At 39.3% G+C, this 18,467-nt stretch overlaps 1 protein-coding gene and 1 long non-coding RNA gene across 3 annotated transcripts in view; one reads left to right on the plus strand and one right to left on the minus strand.

Annotated features, from left to right (window-relative positions):
• Positions 1-18,467, plus strand: part of UST (uronyl 2-sulfotransferase) — a 300,372-nt gene that overhangs the window by 277,527 nt on the left and 4,378 nt on the right. The window lies entirely within an intron of this gene.
• Positions 247-18,467, minus strand: part of LOC149747909 (uncharacterized) — a 40,514-nt gene continuing 22,293 nt past the window's right edge. The window contains exon 2 of the long non-coding RNA XR_016395249.1: positions 247-6,423. This is a non-coding gene — a long non-coding RNA (uncharacterized LOC149747909). The remainder of the gene's footprint in view (positions 6,424-18,467) is intronic.

The raw sequence follows: 18,467 nt of genomic DNA on the forward strand, positions 1-18,467 counted from the left end.
TCATCTTTGACATACCTGCTCTGCCCACCCACCAACTTGCCCATCCCCAGCCATGGAGAAAAACATGCAGGGAAGAGAGTTTTGTTGTGATGAACCAAGAGTAGCTTTAAATCTGTCGACCTAGTTAACCTAATCACAACCAAACAGGGAAACATATAAATCCATCATGCCATCATTTTAAAAAACCTTCACAAAATTTTACTAGCTTGATATTAATAACCCATTAGAGCAAGTCAACTCAATCCATTAAATAGATCAACATTTTATTTGTTTGTTATTTTAATTTTTTAAAAATTTTTATTGGAGTATAGTTGATTTACAATGTTGTGTTACTTTCAGGTATACAGCAAAGTGAATCAGCTATACATATACATATATCCACTCTTTTTTTTTAACATCGTTATTGGAGTATATTTATTTTACAATGCTGTGTTAGTTTCTGCTGTAAAACAAGGTGAATCAGCTGTATGTATACATATATCCTCATATCCCCTCGCTCTTGCTTCTCTCTCCCACCCTCCCTATCCCACCCCTCTAGGTGGTCACAAAGCACCGAGCTGATCTCCCTGTGCTATGCAGCTGCTTCCCACTAGCTATCTATTTTACATTTGGTAGTGTATATAAGTCCATGCCACTCTCTGACTGCGTCCCAGCTTGCCCTTCTCCCTCCCCATGTCCTCAAGTCCATTCTCTACGTCTACGTCTTTATTCCTGTCCTGCCCCTAGGTTCTTCAGAGCCATTTCTTTTTTTAGATTCCGTATATATGTGTTAGCATACGGCACTTGTTTTACTCTTTCTGACTTATTTCACTCTGTATGACAGATTCTAGGTCCGTCCACCTCACTACAAATATCCCAATTTTGTTTCTTTTTATGGCTGAGTAATATTCCATTGTATATATGTGCCACATCTTCTTTATCCATTCATCTGTTGATGGACACTTAGGTTGCTTCCATGTCCTGGCTATTGTAAGTAGTGCTGCAATGAACATTGTGGTACATGACTCTATTTGAATTATGGTTTACTCAGGGTATATGCCCAGTAGTGGGATTGCTGGGTCATATGGTAGTTCTATTTTTAGTTTTTAAGGAACCTCCATACTGTTCTCTGTAGTGGCTATATCAGTTTACATTCCCACCAACAGTGCAAGAGGATTCCTTATTCTCCACACCCTCTCCAGCATTTATTGTTTGTAGATTTTTTGATGATGGCCATTCTGACTGGTGTGAGGTGATACCTCATTGTAGTTTTGATTTGCCTTTCTCTAATGATTAGTGATGTTGAGCATCCTTTCATGTGTTTGTTGGCAATCTGTATATTTTCTTTGGTGAAATGTCTACTGAGGTCTTCTGCCCATTTTTGGATTGGGTTGTTTGTTTCTTTGATATTGAGCTACATGAGCTGCTTGTATATTTTGGAGAGTAGTCCTTTGTCAGTTGCTTCATTTGCAAATATTTTCTCCCATTCTGTGTGATGTCTTTTCATCTTGTTTATGTTTTCCTTTGCTGTGCAAAAGGTTTTAAGTTTCAATAGGTCCCATTTATTTATTTTTGTTTTTATTTCCATTTCTCAAGGAGGTGGATCAAAAAGAATCTTGCTGTGATTTATGTCATAGAGTGTTCCTGTCTATGTTTTCCTCTAAGAGTTTTATAGTGTCTGGCCTTACATTTAGGTCTTTAATCCATTTCGAGTTTATTTTTGTGTATGGTGTTAGGGAGTGTTCTAATTTCATTCTTTTACATGTAGCGGTCCAGTTTTCCCAACACCACTTATTGAAGAGGCTGTCTTTTCTCCAGTGTATATTCTTACCTCCTTTATCAAAGATTAGGTGACCATATGTGCGTGGGTTTATCTCTGGGCTTCTATCCTGTTCCATTGATCTATACTTCTGTTTTTGTGCCAGTACCATACTGTCTTGATTGCTGTAGCTTTGTAGTATAGTCTGAAGTCAGGGAGCCTGGTTCCTCCAGTTCCGTTTTTCTCTCTCAAGATTGCTTTGGCTATTCGGGGTCTTTTGTGTTTCCATACTGATTGTGAAATTTTTTGTTCTAGTTCTGTGGAAAATGCCACTGGTAGTTTGATAGGGATTGCGCTGAATCTGTAGATGCTTTGAGTAATATAGTCATTTTCACAATGTTACTTCTTCCAATTCGAGAACATGGTATGGTATGTCTCTCCATCTGTTTTCTTTCATCAGTATCTTATAGTTTTCTACATACAGGTCGTTTGTCTCCTTAGGTAGGTTTATTCCTAGGTATTTTATTCTTTTTGTTGCAATAGTAAATGGAGTGTTTCCTTAATTTCCCTTTCAGATAATTCATCATTAGTGTATAGGAGTGTGAGAGATTTCTGTGCATTAATTTTATATCCTGCTACTTTACCAAATTCATTGATTAGCTCTAGTAGTTCTCTGGTAGAGTCTTTATGATTCTCTTTGTATACTATCATGTCATCTGCAAACAGTGACAGTTTTACTTCTTTCCTGATTTGGATTCCTTTTATTTCTTTTGCTTCTCTGATTGCTGTGGCTAAAACTTCCCAAACTATGTTAAATAATAGTGGTGACAGTGGGCAGGCTTGTCTTCTTCCTGATCTTAGTGGAAACGGTTTCAGTTTTTCACCATTGAGAACGATGTTTGGCTGTGGGTTTGTCATATATGGCCTTTATTATGTTGAGGTAGGTTCCCTCTATGCCTACTTTCTAAAGAGTTTTTATCAAGAATGGGTGTTGATTTTTGTAGAAAGCTTTTTCTGTGTCTTTTGAGATTATCATACGGTTTTTCTCCCTCAATTTGTTAATATGGTTTATCACATCGATTGATTTGCGTATATTGAAGAATCCTTGCATTCCTGGGATAAACCCCACTTGATCATGGTGTATGATCCTTTTACAGTGCTGTTGGATTCTGTTTGCTAGTATTTTGTTGAGGATTTTTGCATCTATATTCATCAGTGTTACTGGCCTGTAGTTTTCTATTTTTGTGACATCTTTGTCTGCTTTTGGTATCAGGGTGATGGTGGCCTTGTAGAATGAGTTTGGGAGTGTTCCTCCCTCTGCTATATTTTGGAAGAGTTTGAGGATAGTTGTTAGCTCTTCTCTAAATGTTTGATAGAATTCGCCTGTGAAGCCATCTGGTCCTGGGCTTTTGTTTGTTGGAAGATTTTTAATCACAGTCTCAATTTCAGTGCTTGTGGTTGATCTGTTTATATTCCCCAAAGCTAGCCACTGGCTCATTTTCCTTGCCTCACTACCTGCCTTTGCTTCTGCTGTTGCCTCTTTGCTGATAGTTAAGGAAGCTCAGATTCCAGGGATGATCTCTGAACTCCTGTAGTAGTTATTTCATGATCACTTTTGAAGTTTTGACATTCTACCTTGTATTGTGATAACTTGTAGGCAAGCTCCTTGAAAGGAGGAAGCTCTTCAAATACTTTCCATCTCTACTGTGACACCTCTGCTGGGTACCCCACAGGAACCCTTAGGAAGTGTCTATTGATTCAATATATTTGCTAAGCAGACTATTCTTTTCTTTTTTTTTTTTTTGCGGTACGCGGGCCTCTCACTGTTGTGGCCTCTCCCGTTGCGGAGCACAGGCTCCGGACGCGCAGGCTCAGCGGCCATGGCTCACGGGCCCAGCCGCTCCGCGGCATGTGGGATCTTCCCGGACCGGGGCACGAACCCGTGTCCCCTACATCAGCAGGCGGACTCTCAACCACTGTGCCACCAGGGAAGCCCCAACATATAGTTTCTTGTAGTAATCTCTCATGATCCTTTGTATTTCTGCAGTGTCAGTTGTTACATCTTTTTCAATTCTAATTCTATTGATTTGAGTCTTCTCCCTTTTTTTCTTGATGAGTTTGGCTAATTGTTTATCAATTTTATCTTCTCAAAGAACCAGCTTTTAGTTTTATTGATCTTTGCTATCGTTTCCTTCATTTCTTTTCATTTATTTCTGATCTTTATGATTTCTTTCCTTCTGCTAACTTTGGGCTTTTTTTGTTCTTCTTTCTCTAATTGCTTTAGGTGTAAGGTTAGGTTGTTTATTTGAGATGTTTCTTGAGGTAAGATTGTATTGCTATAAACTTCCCTCTTAGAACTGCTTTTGCTGCATCCCATAGGTTTTGGGTCATCGCGTTTTCATTGTCATTTGTTTCTAGGTATTTTTTGGTTTCCTCTTTGATTTCTTCAGTAATCTCTTGATTCTTTAGTAGTGTATTGTTTAGCCTCCATGTGTTTGTATTTTTTTTCCTGTAGTTGATATCTAGTCTCATGGCATTGTGGTCGGAAAAGATACTTGATACGATTTCAATTTTCTTAAATTTATCAAGGCTTGATTTGTGACCCAAGATATGATCTATCCTGGAGAACATTCCCTGAGCACTTGAGAAGAAAGTGTATTCTGTTATTTATGGATGGAAAGTCCTATAAATATCAATTAAGTCCATGTTGTTTAATGTATCATTTAAAGTTTGTGTTTCCTTATTTATTTTCCTTTTGGAGGATGTGTCCATTGGTGAAAGTGGGGTGTTTGTTCAAGTCCCCTACTATGATTGTGTTACTGTCAATTTCCCCTTTTATGGCTGTTAGCTTTTGCCTATGTATTGCAGTGCTACTATGTTTGGTGCATAAATATTTACAATTGTTATATCTTCTTCTTGGATTGATCCCTTGATCACAATGTAGTGTCCTTCTTTGTCTCTTGTAATAGTCTTTATTTTAAAGTCTGTTTTGTCTGATATGAGAATTGCTACTCCAGCTTTCTTCTGATTTCCATTTGCATGGAATATCTTTTTCCATTCCCTCACTTTCAGTCTGTATGTGTCCCTAGGTCTGAAGTGGGTCTCTTGTACACAGCATATATACAGGTTTTGCTTTTGTATCCATTCAGCCAGTCTGTGTCTTTTGGTTGGAGCATTTAATCCATTTACATTTAAGGTAATTATCAATATGTATGTTCCTATTACCATTTTCTTAATTGTTTTGGGTTTGTTATTGTAGGCCTTTTCCTTCTCTTGTGTTTCTTGCCTAGAGAAGTTCCTTTAGGATTTGTTGTAAAGCTGGTTTGGTGGAGCTGAATTCTCTTAGCTTTTGCTTGTCTGTAAAGGTTTTAATTTCTCTGTCAAATCTGAATGAGATCCTTGCTGGGTGGAGTAATCTTGGTTGTTGGTTTTTCCCTTTCATCACTTTAAATATGTCCTGCCACTCCCTTCTGGCTTGCAGAGTTTCTGCTGAAAGATCAGCTGTTAACTTTATGGGTATTCCCTTTTATGTTATTTGTTGTTTTTCTCTTGCTGCCTTTAATATTTTTTCTTTCTATTTAATTTTTGATAGTTTGATTAATATGTGTCTTGGCATGTTTCTCCTTGGATTTATCCTGTATGGGACTCTCAGCACTTTCTAGACTTGATTGACTATTTCCTTTCCCATATTAGGGAAGTTTTCAAATATAATCTCTTCAAATATTTTCTCAGTCCCTTTCTTTTTCTCTTCTCTTCTTCTTCTGGGACCCCTATAATTCGAATGTTGGTGTGTTTAATGTTGTCCCAGAGGTCTCTGAGACTGTCCTCAATTCTTTTCATTCTTTATTCTTTATTCTACTGTGTGGTAGTTATTTCCACTATTTTATCTTCCAGGTCACTTATCCGTTCTTCTGCCTCAGTTATTCTGCTATTGATTCTTTCTAGAGAATTTTTAATTTCATTTATTGTGTTGTTCATCATTGTTTGTTTGCTCTTTAGTTCTTTTAGGTCCTTGTTAAACGTTTCTTGTGTTTTCTCCATTCTATTTCCAAGATTTTGGATCATCTTTACTATCATTACTGTGAATTCTTTTTCAGGTAGACTGCCTATGTCCTCTTCATTTGTTTAGTCTGGTGGGTTTTTACCATGCTTCTTGATCTGCTGCAAATTTCTCTGTCTTCTCATTTTGCTTAACTTACTGTGTTTGGCATCTCCTTTTCACAGGCTGCAGGTTTGTAGTTCCCATTGTTTTTGGTGTCTGCCCCCAGTGGGTAAGGTAGGTTCAGTGGGTTGTGTAGGCTTCCTGGTGGAGGGGACTGGTGCCTGTGTTCTGGTGGATGAGGCTGGATCTTGTCTTTCTGGTTGGCAGGACCACATCTGGTGGTGTGTTTTGGGGTGTCTGTGAAACTTATTATGATTTTAGGCAGCCTCTCTGCTAATGGGTGGGGTTGTGTTCCTGTCTTGCTAGTTGTTTGGCATTGGGTGTCCAGCACTGGAGCTTGCTGTTCATTGCGTGGAGCTGGGTCTTAGTGTTGAGATGGAGATCTCTGGGAGAGCTCTCGCCAATTGATACTACGTTGGGCCGGGAAGTCTCTGGTGATCCAATGTCCTGAACTCGGCTCTCCCACCTCAGAGGCTCAGGCCTGACACCCAGCTGGAGTGCCAAGACACTGTCAGCCACGTGGCTGAGAAGAAAAGGGAGAAAAAAAGAAAGAAAAATAAATAAATATATAAATAAAATAAAGTTATTAAAATTTAAAATAAAATATTATTAAAATAAAGAAATTTTAAAGTATTAAAAAAAGAGAGAGAGCAACCAATCCAATAAACTAATCCAATGATAACAAGCCCTAAAATAGCTAAACTAAGATAAACATAAAAATCAGAAACTAGTCAGTCACATACAGCAAACCCCAAGTCTACAGTTGCTCCCAAAGTCCACCGCCTCAATTTTGGGATGATTCTTTGTCTATTCATGTATTTCACAGATGCAGGTACATCACGTTGATTGGGGAGATTTAATTCGCTGCTCCTGAGGCTGCTGGGAGAGATTTCCCTTTCTCTTCTTTGTTCACACAGCTCCTGGGGTTCAGCTTTGGATTTGGACCCGCCTCTGTGTGTAGGTCGCTGGTCGGCACCGATCCTCCATGCGGGAATCTCTCCACTTTGCCCTCCGCACCCCTGTTGCTGCGCTCTCCTCCGCGGCTCCGAAGCTTCCCCCGCTGCCATCCCCTGTTCCCGTCAGTGAAGCAGCTTCCTAGTGTGTGGAAACTTTTCCTCCTTCACAGCTCCCTCCCAGAGGTGCAGGTCCCGTCCCTATTCTTTTGTCTCTGTTTTTTCTTTTTTCTTTTGCCCTACGTACGTGAGGACTTTCTTGCCTTTTGGGAGGTCTGAGGTCTTCTGCCAGCGTTCAGTAGATGTTCTGTAGGAGTTGTTGTTCCACATGTAGATGTATTTTTGATGTATTTGGGGGGAGGAAGGTGATCTCCATGTCTTACTCCTCTGCCATTTTGAAGGTCCTCCTCTTTTTAGTTTTTAGTATTAAAGATTTTCTCTTTTAATGACGCATGCAGAGTCTGTACTGCACAATGTGAAGGAGTGCATTCATATTGTAATGAATGCTGGAATGCCGAAGCTCTGAATGCACTCATACACAGGCATAAATCCTCAAGAAGACATGAAAGCAGATGAGAGATGTCAACAAACTATAGGGGTGCTCACAATCCAGCACTGATGTTGCAGAATGGACAACATTCCTCCCAGTTGTGATACTGTGATCCAGGCTCCTTTCATTTGGGGTCTTTCCATTTTTCACCACATGGCTACTGAGTCTATTCTAGGAGCTTTCTCTAGTCCATCCAGCTCACCTTTAATTTATTTGATCAGAATCAGCACAGTGGATCCCAGGTGATGGTTTTTCACATGCACTTTTTGAAACTCTTGTCTCATCGGGTGCCGTGTGCAAAGGCCTTGCACTCAGCACTTCAGATCAGAGTTCCTCGTGTGAAATGGCTATGCAGACAACTCAGCTTGTCTGGGATAAGCACCACGCACAGCACTGCTATCCACTCTCTCTCTCTTTTTTTTTTTTTTTTTTAGGTTCTTTTCCCATATAGGCCATTACAGAGTATTGAGTAGAGTTCCCTGTGCTCTACAGCAGGTCTTATTAGTTATCTATTTTATATATAGTAGTGTGTATATGTCGATCCCAATATTCAAATTAATCCCTCCCCCCTTAAATAGATCAACATTTTGTATCTAATTTATCTTGAAGACTAGTCTAAGAAGTTATCTTGCTCTAGGTTAAAAATTCACTGGGTACTCTTGGGATGGCTTTGTAGTTAGTGATTACACTTGCTGTACGTTATTTTTAGAAAAACAGTGTTTCAACCTTAAAGAACTTTGAGGCCCCGCAATAGAGCAGACCCCAAGTTACTTCTTTACAAAGACCAGGCTCCCCATGCTTACTCTCTTGGGCCTTCCTCCGGAACAGGGTAGGGTGGCCTTCTATTTAAGTTCCAGGCACTGCTAAGCCCCTCCCTTTTCATAAAATGTAAATCTAAGTCCTCCTCTCTTTGCCGTTGCAATGTTTATGACTGTATATCAGGCCAGCACATAAAATAACGAATTCCAATATTTATCAATTACACTGGGGCTAATATTAGAACAAAGTATATGAAGGATTGTTGAAGGAAGTGCAGTTTTTTGGTTTCTCAAAATCAGGGGTTTCTACAGATCCATAAATGCCTAAGATCTTCATATATGGGTTTCCATGTACCCTTCCTGTCTTCCTGAACATGAGCTTCAGTCAGGTTTTCAGGAGAGTTAGAAACCGCTGCTCTAGATGTTCTGTAATGTGTTCCCCAATCAAGCCAGAGTTGAGAACCTGACACGTGCCACTTTCCTCTGGCCCCCATGAAACCCATGGCTGAACTTACTCTAAGGATGTTATCAAAATATTGCTAATTCCATACAATTTTTTCTTATGAAAATTCATAGAATATATTTCTTTATGGCATTACAACTAGGAATAGATGTGAATGGATTGTTTTCCACGAAGAGTAATATACACTGTTTGTTAGCTGCTAGAAAGTTTAGGGCCAAACTCTTGACCCACCTCCTACATAAGCAGTTAGGACTTCACAACATATATTTTGTGTTCCTCGATATTGGGGTCTGAGAGATGGATGACTAAATAACACCCCTTTCCTCCTGCCTGGGTTCTAAACTATGTGAGAAATCAATACTGGAGACAGAGATGGAGGTCCAAATGTCAGCTTTATTACCAAGTAAAGCTGGGTGGGAGAACTCAGCTGCGGTGTGAGGAGAAATGGACCAGTAACATTCCATCCTGACTTCCACAGACTTGCCCATCGAGTCACAGATTGTGGCTGAAAGCCCTCGCCCTGCTCTACAGGAGGATGCGAAGTCTCTGCAGACAGGCACACTCTCCCCAGAGGAGAGAGCCTCTCAATCCTTTATCCCAAAGGCACAATCAGAAAAACCATCTGGCCCTGGAACCTGGCTTACCTCCCCGAATGAGGGGCTGGGGCAAGAGGCAGGAGCATGGCTCTATGGAGACCCTCCCATATGGGGAGGGGAAGCCGTTACCCCCAACACTGACCTTTCTCCTTTTTTCTTTCCTACCTTCATTCTCACTTTGCCCAATTTCCTTAACTGTTTAGCTAATTGCATCATATATATTATTGTAAAATTCTTTACATTCTTTTTGGAATAGCTTGGGTCAAATAATTTAACTAAAGAATTTCTTTTAAGATCATAGGAATCCTAATATTTTTCTGGCATGAGATAGCAAGACCCCACGCATTTAGAGTGCTTGAAGAGGAAGGCACCAGAGGAGTCTGGAAATGAGCAAATTTTTTTTCCGGGGCCTCTGTGTGCCTTGTCTATCTTTAATACCAGCTTTTTAAGCTCTGTCTTTTAAAAACCCAAAGAGATCTATACTTCAAGCCTATTAACATGTGTCGCCTCAGAGTAGCTATAGTTAATATCTTTAGTGAAGACAGATATTACAAAATGTTCTATCACAAACCCGCTTTGTACAGGTAACAAAAAAATAAAAAATAGCCCCCACCCCCGGCCTGAGTGAGCCAGAGCCCCCGAATCAGCGGCTCCTTTAACCCTGTCCTGTCTGAGCAAAAAACAGACGCCCTCCAGCGACCTACACGCAGAGGCAGGGCCAAATCCAAAGCTGAGCTCCTGTGAGCTGTGAGAACAAAGAAGAGAAAGGGAAATCTCTCCCAGCAGCCTCAGAAGCAGCGGATTAAAGCTCCACAATCAACTTGATATACCCTGCATCTATGGAATACCTGAATAGACAAGGAATGATCCCAAATTGAAGAGGTGGAATTTAGGAGCGAGATCTATGATTTTTTTCCCTTTTCCTCTTTTTGTGAATGTGTACGTGTATGCTTCTGTGTGAGATCTTGTCTGTATACTCTTGCTTCCACCATTTGTCCTAGGGCTCTATCCGTCCATGGTTTTTAAAAAAAATTTTTTTTTCTCAATAATTAATTTTATTTGTAATAACTTTATTATACTTTACCTTCGTTCTTTCTTTCTTTCTTTCCTTCCTTCCCTCCTTTAGACAACGAATCACCCCAAATTGAGGAGGTGGTCTCTGAGAGCAAGATTTATGATTTTTCCCCCTTTACCTCTTTTTGTGAAGGTGTATGTGTATGCTTCTGTGTAAGATTTTCTCTGTATAGCTTTGCTTCCAACATTTGTCCTAAGGTTCTATCCGTCCCTTCTTTTTTTTTCTAAATATTTTTTAATTCAATAACTATATTATACTTTATTTTTACTGTATCTTCTTTCTTTCTGTCTTTTTTCCTTCTTTCCCTCCTTCCTTCCTTCCTTCCTCCCTCCCTCCCTCCCTCCTGTCTTTCCTTCTTTGCTTCTTTCTTCCTTCCTTCCTTTCCTCCTTTCCTTCTTTCTTTCCTCATACTTCTACTAATTCTCTCTACTTTTTCTCCCTTTTATTCTGAGCCGTGTGGATGAAAGGCTCTTGGTGCTCCAGCCAGGAGTCAGGGCTCTGCCTCTGAGGTAGGAGAGCCAACTTCAGGACACTGGTCAACAAGAGACCTCCCAGCTCCACATAATATTAAATGGCGGAAATCTCCCAGTGACCTCCATCTTAACACCAGCACCCAGCTTCACTCAACGACCAGCAATCCACAGTGCTAGACAACCTATGCCAAACAACTAGCAAAACAGGAACACAACCCCACCCATTAGCAGAGAGGCTGCCTAAAATCATAATAAGGCCACAGACACCCCAAAACACACCACCAGACGTGAACCTGCCCACTAAAGAGACAAGATCCAGCCTCATCCACCACAACACAGGCACTAGTCCCCTCCACCAGGAAGCCTACACAACCCACTGAAACAACCTTAGCCACTGGAGACAGACATCAAAAACAACGGGAACTACGAACCTGCAGCCTGCAAAAAGGAGACCCCCAAACACAGTAAGATAAGCAAAATGAGAAGACAGAAAAACACACAGCAGATGAAGGAGCAAGATAAAAATGCACCAGACCTAACAAATGAAGAGGAAATAGGCAGTCTACCTGAAAAAGAATTCAGAATAATGATAGTAAGGATGATCCGAAATCTTGGAAGTAGAATGGACAAAATGCAAGAAACAGTTAACAAGGACCTAGAAGAAATAAAGATGAAACAAGCAACGATGAACAACGCAATAAATGAAATTAAAAGTACTCTAGATGGGATCAATAACAGAATAACTGAGGCAGAAGAACGGATAAGTGACCTGGAAGATAAAATAGTGGAAATAACTACTGCAGAGCAGAATAAAGAAAAAAGAATGAAAAGAACTGAGGACAGTCTCAGAGACCTCTGGGACAACATTAAACGCACCAACATTCGAATTATAGGGGTTCCAGAAGAAGAATAGAAAAAGAAAGGGACTGAGAAAATATTTGAAGAGATTATAGTTGAAAACTTCCCTAATATGGGAAAGGAAATAGTTAAGTCCAGGAAGCACAGAGAGTTCCATACAGGATAAATACAAGGAGAAATACGCCAAGACACATATTAATCAAACTGTCAAAAATTAAATACAAAGAAAGCATATTAAAAGCAGCAAGGGAAAAACAACAAATAACACACAAGGGAATCCCCATAAGGTTAACAGCTGATCTCTCAGCAGAAACCCTACAAGCCAGAAGGGAGTGGCAGGACATACTGAAAGTGATGAAGGAGAAAAACCTGCAACCAAGACTACTCTACCCAGCAAGGATCTCATTCAGATTTGATGGAGAAATTAAAACCTTTACAGACAAGCAAAAGCTGAGAGAGTTCAGCACCACCAAACCAGCTTTACAACAAATGCTAAAGGAACTTCTCTAGACAAGGAAGACAAGAGAAGGAAAAGACCTATAATAACGAACCCAAAACAATATAGAAAATGGGAATACGAACATACATATCGATAATTACCTTAAATGTAAATGGACTAAATGCTCCCACCAAAAGACACAGATTGGCTGAATGGATACAAAAACAAGACCCTTATATATGCTGTCTACAAGAGACCCACTTCAGACCTAGAGACACATACAGACTGAAAATAAAGGGATGGAAAAAGATATTCCATGCAAATGGAAACCAAAAGAAAGCTGGAGTAGCAATTCTCATATCAGACAAAATAGACTTTAAAATAAGGACTATTACAAGAGACAAAGAAGGACACTACATACTGATCAAGGGATCGATCCAAGAAGAAGATATAAGAATTGTAAATATTTATGCACCCAACATAGGAGCACCTCAATACATAAGGCAAATACTAACAGCCATAAGAGGGGAGATCGACAGTAACACATTCATAGTAGGGGACTTTAACACCCCACTTTCACCCATGGACAGATCATCCAAAATGAAAATAAATAAGGAAACACAAGCTTTAAATGATACATTAAACAAGATGGACTTAATTGATATTTATAGGACACTCCATCCAAAAACAACAGAATACACATTTTTCTCAAGTGCTCTTGGAACATTCTCCAGGATAGATCATATCTTGGGTCACAAATCAAGCCTTGGTAAATTTAAGAAAATTGAAATTGTATCAAGTATCTTTTCTGACCACAACGCCATGAGACTAGATATCAATTACAGGAAAAGATCTGTAAAAAATACAAACACATGGAGGCTAAACAATACACTACTTAATAATGAAGTGATCACTGAAGAAATCAAAGAGGAAATAAAAAAATACCTAGAAACAAATGACAATGGAGACACGACGACCCAAAACCTATGGGATGCAGCAAAAGCAGTTCTAAGGGGGAAGTTTATAGCAATACAAGCCCACCTTAAGAAGCAGGAAACATCTCGAATAAACAACCTAACCTTGCACCTCAAGCAATTAGAGCAAGAAGAACAAAAAAACCCCAAAGCTAGCAGAAGGAAAGAAATCATAAAAATCAGATCAGAAATAAATGAAAAAGAAATGAAGGAAACGATAGCAAAGATCAATAAAACTAAAAGCTGGTTCTTTGAGAAGATAAACAAAATAGATAAACCACTAGCCAGACTCATCAAGAAAAAAAGGGAGAAGACTCAAATCAATAGAATTAGAAATGAAAAAGGAGAAGTAACAACTGACACTGCAGAAATAAAAAAAATCATGAGAGATTACTACAAGCAACTCTATGCCAATAAAATGGACAATCTGGAAGAAATGGACAAATTCTTAGAAATGCACAACCTGCCAAGACTGAATCAGGAAGAAATAGAAAATATGAACAGACCAATCACAAGCACTGAAATTGAAACTGTGATTAAAAATCTTCCAACAAACAAAAGCCCAGGACCAGATGGCTTCACAGGTGAATTCTATCAAACGTTTAGAGAAGAGCTAACACCTATCCTTCTCAAACTCTTCCAAAATATAGCAGAGGGAGGAACACTCCCAAATTCCTTCTACGAGGCCACCATCACCTTGATACCAAAACCAGACAAGGATGTCACAAAGAAAGAAAACTACAGGCCAATATCACTGATGAACATAGATGCAAAAATCCTCAACAAAATACTAGCAAACAGAATCCAACAGCACATTAAAAGGGTCATACACCATGATCAAGTGGGGTTTATTCCAGGAATGCAAGGATTCTTCAATATACGCAAATCTATCAGTGTGATAAACCATATTAACAAATTGAAGGAGAAAAACCATATGATCATCTCAATAGATGCAGAGAAAGCTTTCGACAAAATTCAACACCCATTTATGATAAAAACCCTGCAGAAAGTAGGCATAGAGGGAACTTTCCTCAACATAATAAAGGCCATATATGACAAGCCCACAGCAAACATCATCCTCAATGGTGAAAAACTGAAAGCATTTCCACTAAGATCAGGAACAAGACAAGGTTGCCCACTCTCACCACTCTTATTCAACATAGTTTTGGAAGTTTTAGCCACAGCAATCAGAGAAGAAAAGGAAATAAAAGGAATCCAAATCGGAAAAGAAGAAGTAAAGCTGTCACTCTTTGCAGATGACATGATACTATACATAGAGAATCCTAAAGATGCTACCAGAAAACTACTAGAGCTAATCAATGAATTTGGTAAAGTAGCAGGATACAAAGTTAATGCACAGAAATCTCTGGCATTCCTATATACTAATGATGAAAAATCTGAAAGTGAAATCAAGAAAACACTCCCATTTACCATTGCAACAAAAAGAATAAAATATCTAGGAATAAACCTACCTAAGGAGACGAAAGACCTGTATGCAGAAAATTATAAGACACTGATGAAAGAAATTAAAGATGATACAAATAGATGGAGAGATATACCATGTTCTTGGATGGGAAGAATCAACATTGTGAAAATGACTCTACTACCCAAAGCAATCTACAGATTCAATGCAATCCCTATCAAACTACCACTGGCATTTTTCACAGAACTAGAACAAAAAATTTTGCAATTTGTATGGAAACACAAAAGACCCCGAATAGCCAAAGCAATCTTGAGAACAAGAAAAGGAGCTGGAGGAATCAGGCTCCCTGACTTCAGACTATACTACAAAGCTACAGTAATCAAGACAGTATGGTACTGGCGCAAAAACAGAAAGATAGATCAATGGAACAGGATAGAAAGCCCAGAGATAAACCCACGCACATATGGACACCTTATCTTTGATAAAGGTGGCAGGAATGTACAGTGGAGAAAGGACAGCCTCTTCAATAAATGGTGCTGGGAAAACTGGACAGGTACATGTAAAAGTATGAGATTAGATCACTCCCTAACACCATACACAAAAATAAGCTCAAAATGGATTAAAGACCTAAATGTAAGGCCAGAAACTATCAAACTCTTAGAGGAAAACAGGCAGAACACTCTATGACATAAATCACAGCAAGATCCTTTCTGACCCACCTCCTAGAGTAATGGAAATAAAAACAAAAATAAACAAATGGGACCTAATGAAACTTCAAAGCTTTTGCACAGCAAAGGAAACCATAATCAAGACCAAAAGACAACCCTCAGAATGGGAGAAAATATTTGCAAATGAAGCAAATGACAAAGGATTAATCTCCAAAATTTACAAGCAGCTCAATAACAAAAAAACAAACAACCCAATCCAAAAATGGGCAGAAGACCTAAATAGACATTTCTCCAAAGAAGATATACAGAATGCCAACAATCACATGAAAGAATGCTCAACATCATTAATCATTAGAGAAATGCAAATCAAAACTACAATGAGATATCATCTCACACCAGTCAGAATGGCCATCATCAAAAAATCTAGAAACAATAAATGCTGGAGAGGGTGTGGAGAAAAGGGAACACTCTTGCACTGCTGGTGGGAATGTGAATTGGTTCCGCCACTATGGAGAACAGTATGGAGGTTCCTTAAAAAACTAAACATAGAACTACCATACAACCCAACCCAGCAATCCCACTACTGGGCATATACCCTGAGAAAACCATAATTCAAAAAGACACATGCACCCCAATGTTCACTGCAGCTCTATTTACAATAGCCCGGAGATGGAAACAACCTAAGCGCCCATCATCGGATGAATGGATAAAGAAAATGTGGCACATATATACAATGGAATATTACTCAGCCTTAAAAAGAAATGAAATTGAGCTATTTGTAATGAGATGGATAGACCTAGAGTCTGTCATACAGAGTGAAGTAAGTCAGAAAGAAAAAGACAAATACCGTATGCTAACACATATATATGGAATTTAAGGGGGAAAAAAATGTCATGAGGAACCTAGGGGTAAGACAGGAATAAAGACGCAGACCTACTGGAGAACGGACTTGAGGATATGGGGAGGGGGAGGGGTGAGCTTTGACAGGGCGAGAGAGAGTCATGGACATATACACACTAACAAACGTAGTAAGGTAGATAGCTAGGGGGAAGCAGCCGCAAGGCACAGGGATATTAGCTCGGTGCTTTGTGATAGCCTGGAGGGGTGGGATGGGGAGGGTGGGAGGGAGGGAGACGCAAGAGGGAAGACATATGGGAACATATGTATATGTATAGCTGATTCACTTTGTTGTAAAGCAGAAACTAACACACCATTGTAAAGCAATTATACCCCAATAAAGATGTTTAAAAAAATAAATAAATAAATAAAAAATAAAAATAAAAAATAAAAAATAGATAAGCTGGTCTTCATTAAAATGAAAGATTTTTGTGCATCAGAGAAAACTATCAACAGATAAAAAGACAACCTACAGAATGGGAGAAAATATTTGCAAATCATATTCCTGGTATATATGTAGAATATCCAGAATATATTAAAAAAATACCAACTTAACAACAAAAAATTAAACAATCCAATTCAAAACAGGCAAAGGACTTGAATAGACATTCATCAAGAAAGGATATATACAAATGACCAACAAACACATGAAAAAGATGCTCTGCATCATTAACCATCAGTGAAATGAAAATCAAGACCACAATGAGATACCAGTTCACACTTACTGGGATAGCTACAATTTTTTGAAAATGGAAAATAACAATTGTAGAAGAGGATTTGGAGAAATTGGGACCTTCAGACATTGCTGCTAGGAATATTTAGTGCTTCAGCCACTGAGGAAAATAGTTTGGTGGTTCCTCAAAGAGTTCAACATAGAATTACCGTATGAACCAGCAACTCCACTTCTAGGTAGAATCCCAGAAAAAATGGAAAACAGGGACTCAAATGAAGACTTTTACAGAAATGTTCATAGTAGCACTCTTCACAATAGCCAAAAGGTAGAGAAACCCAAATGTCCATCAATGGATATATGGATAAACAAATTATGGTACTTTCATATAATGGAATATTATTCAGCCATAAAAGCTAATGAAGTACTGATACATGTTACAAAATAGATGAACCTTGAAAACATTATGTAAGTGGAAAGAAGCCAGACACAAAAGGGCAAGTATTGTGTGATGCCACTTATATGAGGTACCTAGAATAGACAGATTCATAGACAGAAAGTAGATTAGAGGTTACCTGGGGAAGGGTGGGAAGAGGAGAGGTATAAGGGAGCTATTGTTTAATGGCTACAGAGGTCCTGTTTGGAGTGATGAAAGAATTTTGAAAATAGTGGTGATAGTTGCACAGCATTATGAATGTAATTAATTCCACCAAAACGTACACTTCAAAATGTTTAAAATTTTGTCATATAAATATATATATAACATATAAATAGCATTTTTTTTTTTTTTTTGCGGTACGCGGGCCTCTCACTGTTGTGGCCTCTCCCATTGCGGAGCACAGGCTCCGGACGCGCAGGCTCAGCGGCCATGGCTCACAGGCCCAGCCGCTCCGCGGCATGTGGGATCCTCCCGGACTGGGGCACGAACCCGCGTCCCCTGCATCGGCAGGCAGACTCCCAACCACTGCGCTACCAGGGAAGCCCTATAAATAGCATTTTATGTTATTAAGTGTTAATATTAAATTATACAAATTTTAGTTATATATTTTACCACAATAAAAAAATAACCATTCAAAATTGACAACAGTTAAAATTGTATTTAGGGAATCTAACATTCCTTCCTTTACTTTTCTCAGCAGACACCTTGCTGAAATAGTGAAATGCAATGGCGTTTGTATCAAATTAAACTTTAACTAATAGATGTCGATATTTTAAAATAAAAAACCAAGATGATTAGCAAGTGGCGAGACAGCTTTTTTCTGTGCTTCCTTCTGAAAGTAACAGGAAATAAAAATGAAAAGCAGGTAGATTTTGCTGCCCAAAAGAATGTATAGGGGCTTCCCTGGTGGCACGGTGGTTGAGAATCTGCCTGCTAATGCAGGGGACACGGGTTCGAGCCCTGGTCTGGGAGGATCCCACATGCCGCGGAGCAACTAGGCCCGTGAGCCACAACTACTGAGCCTGCACGTCTGGAGCCTGTGCTCTGCAACAAGAGAGGCCGCGATAGTGAGAGGGCCGCACACCGCGATGAAGAGTGGCCCCCACTTGCCGCAACTAGAGAAAGCCCTCACACAGAAACGAAGACCCAACACAGCCAAAAATAAATGAATAAACGTGGGGTTTAAAAAAAAAAAGTATAACTTATAGTTACCATTGAATTGTGGTCAAATCTCATTATTCACATCCCACGAAAGGGATGTTAGCTAGTTTTAGTCAACTGGTGTTGATATTAACACGTGGAATACGGTGAAATCTTTCCCAATGTTGTTG

The sequence above is a fragment of the Delphinapterus leucas genome, chromosome 12 (genome assembly GCF_059928025.1).
Source record: "Delphinapterus leucas isolate spDelLeu-1000000601 "Yukka" chromosome 12, BTC_Dleu_Yukka2, whole genome shotgun sequence".
NCBI classification, from domain to species: domain Eukaryota; kingdom Metazoa; phylum Chordata; class Mammalia; order Artiodactyla; family Monodontidae; genus Delphinapterus; species Delphinapterus leucas.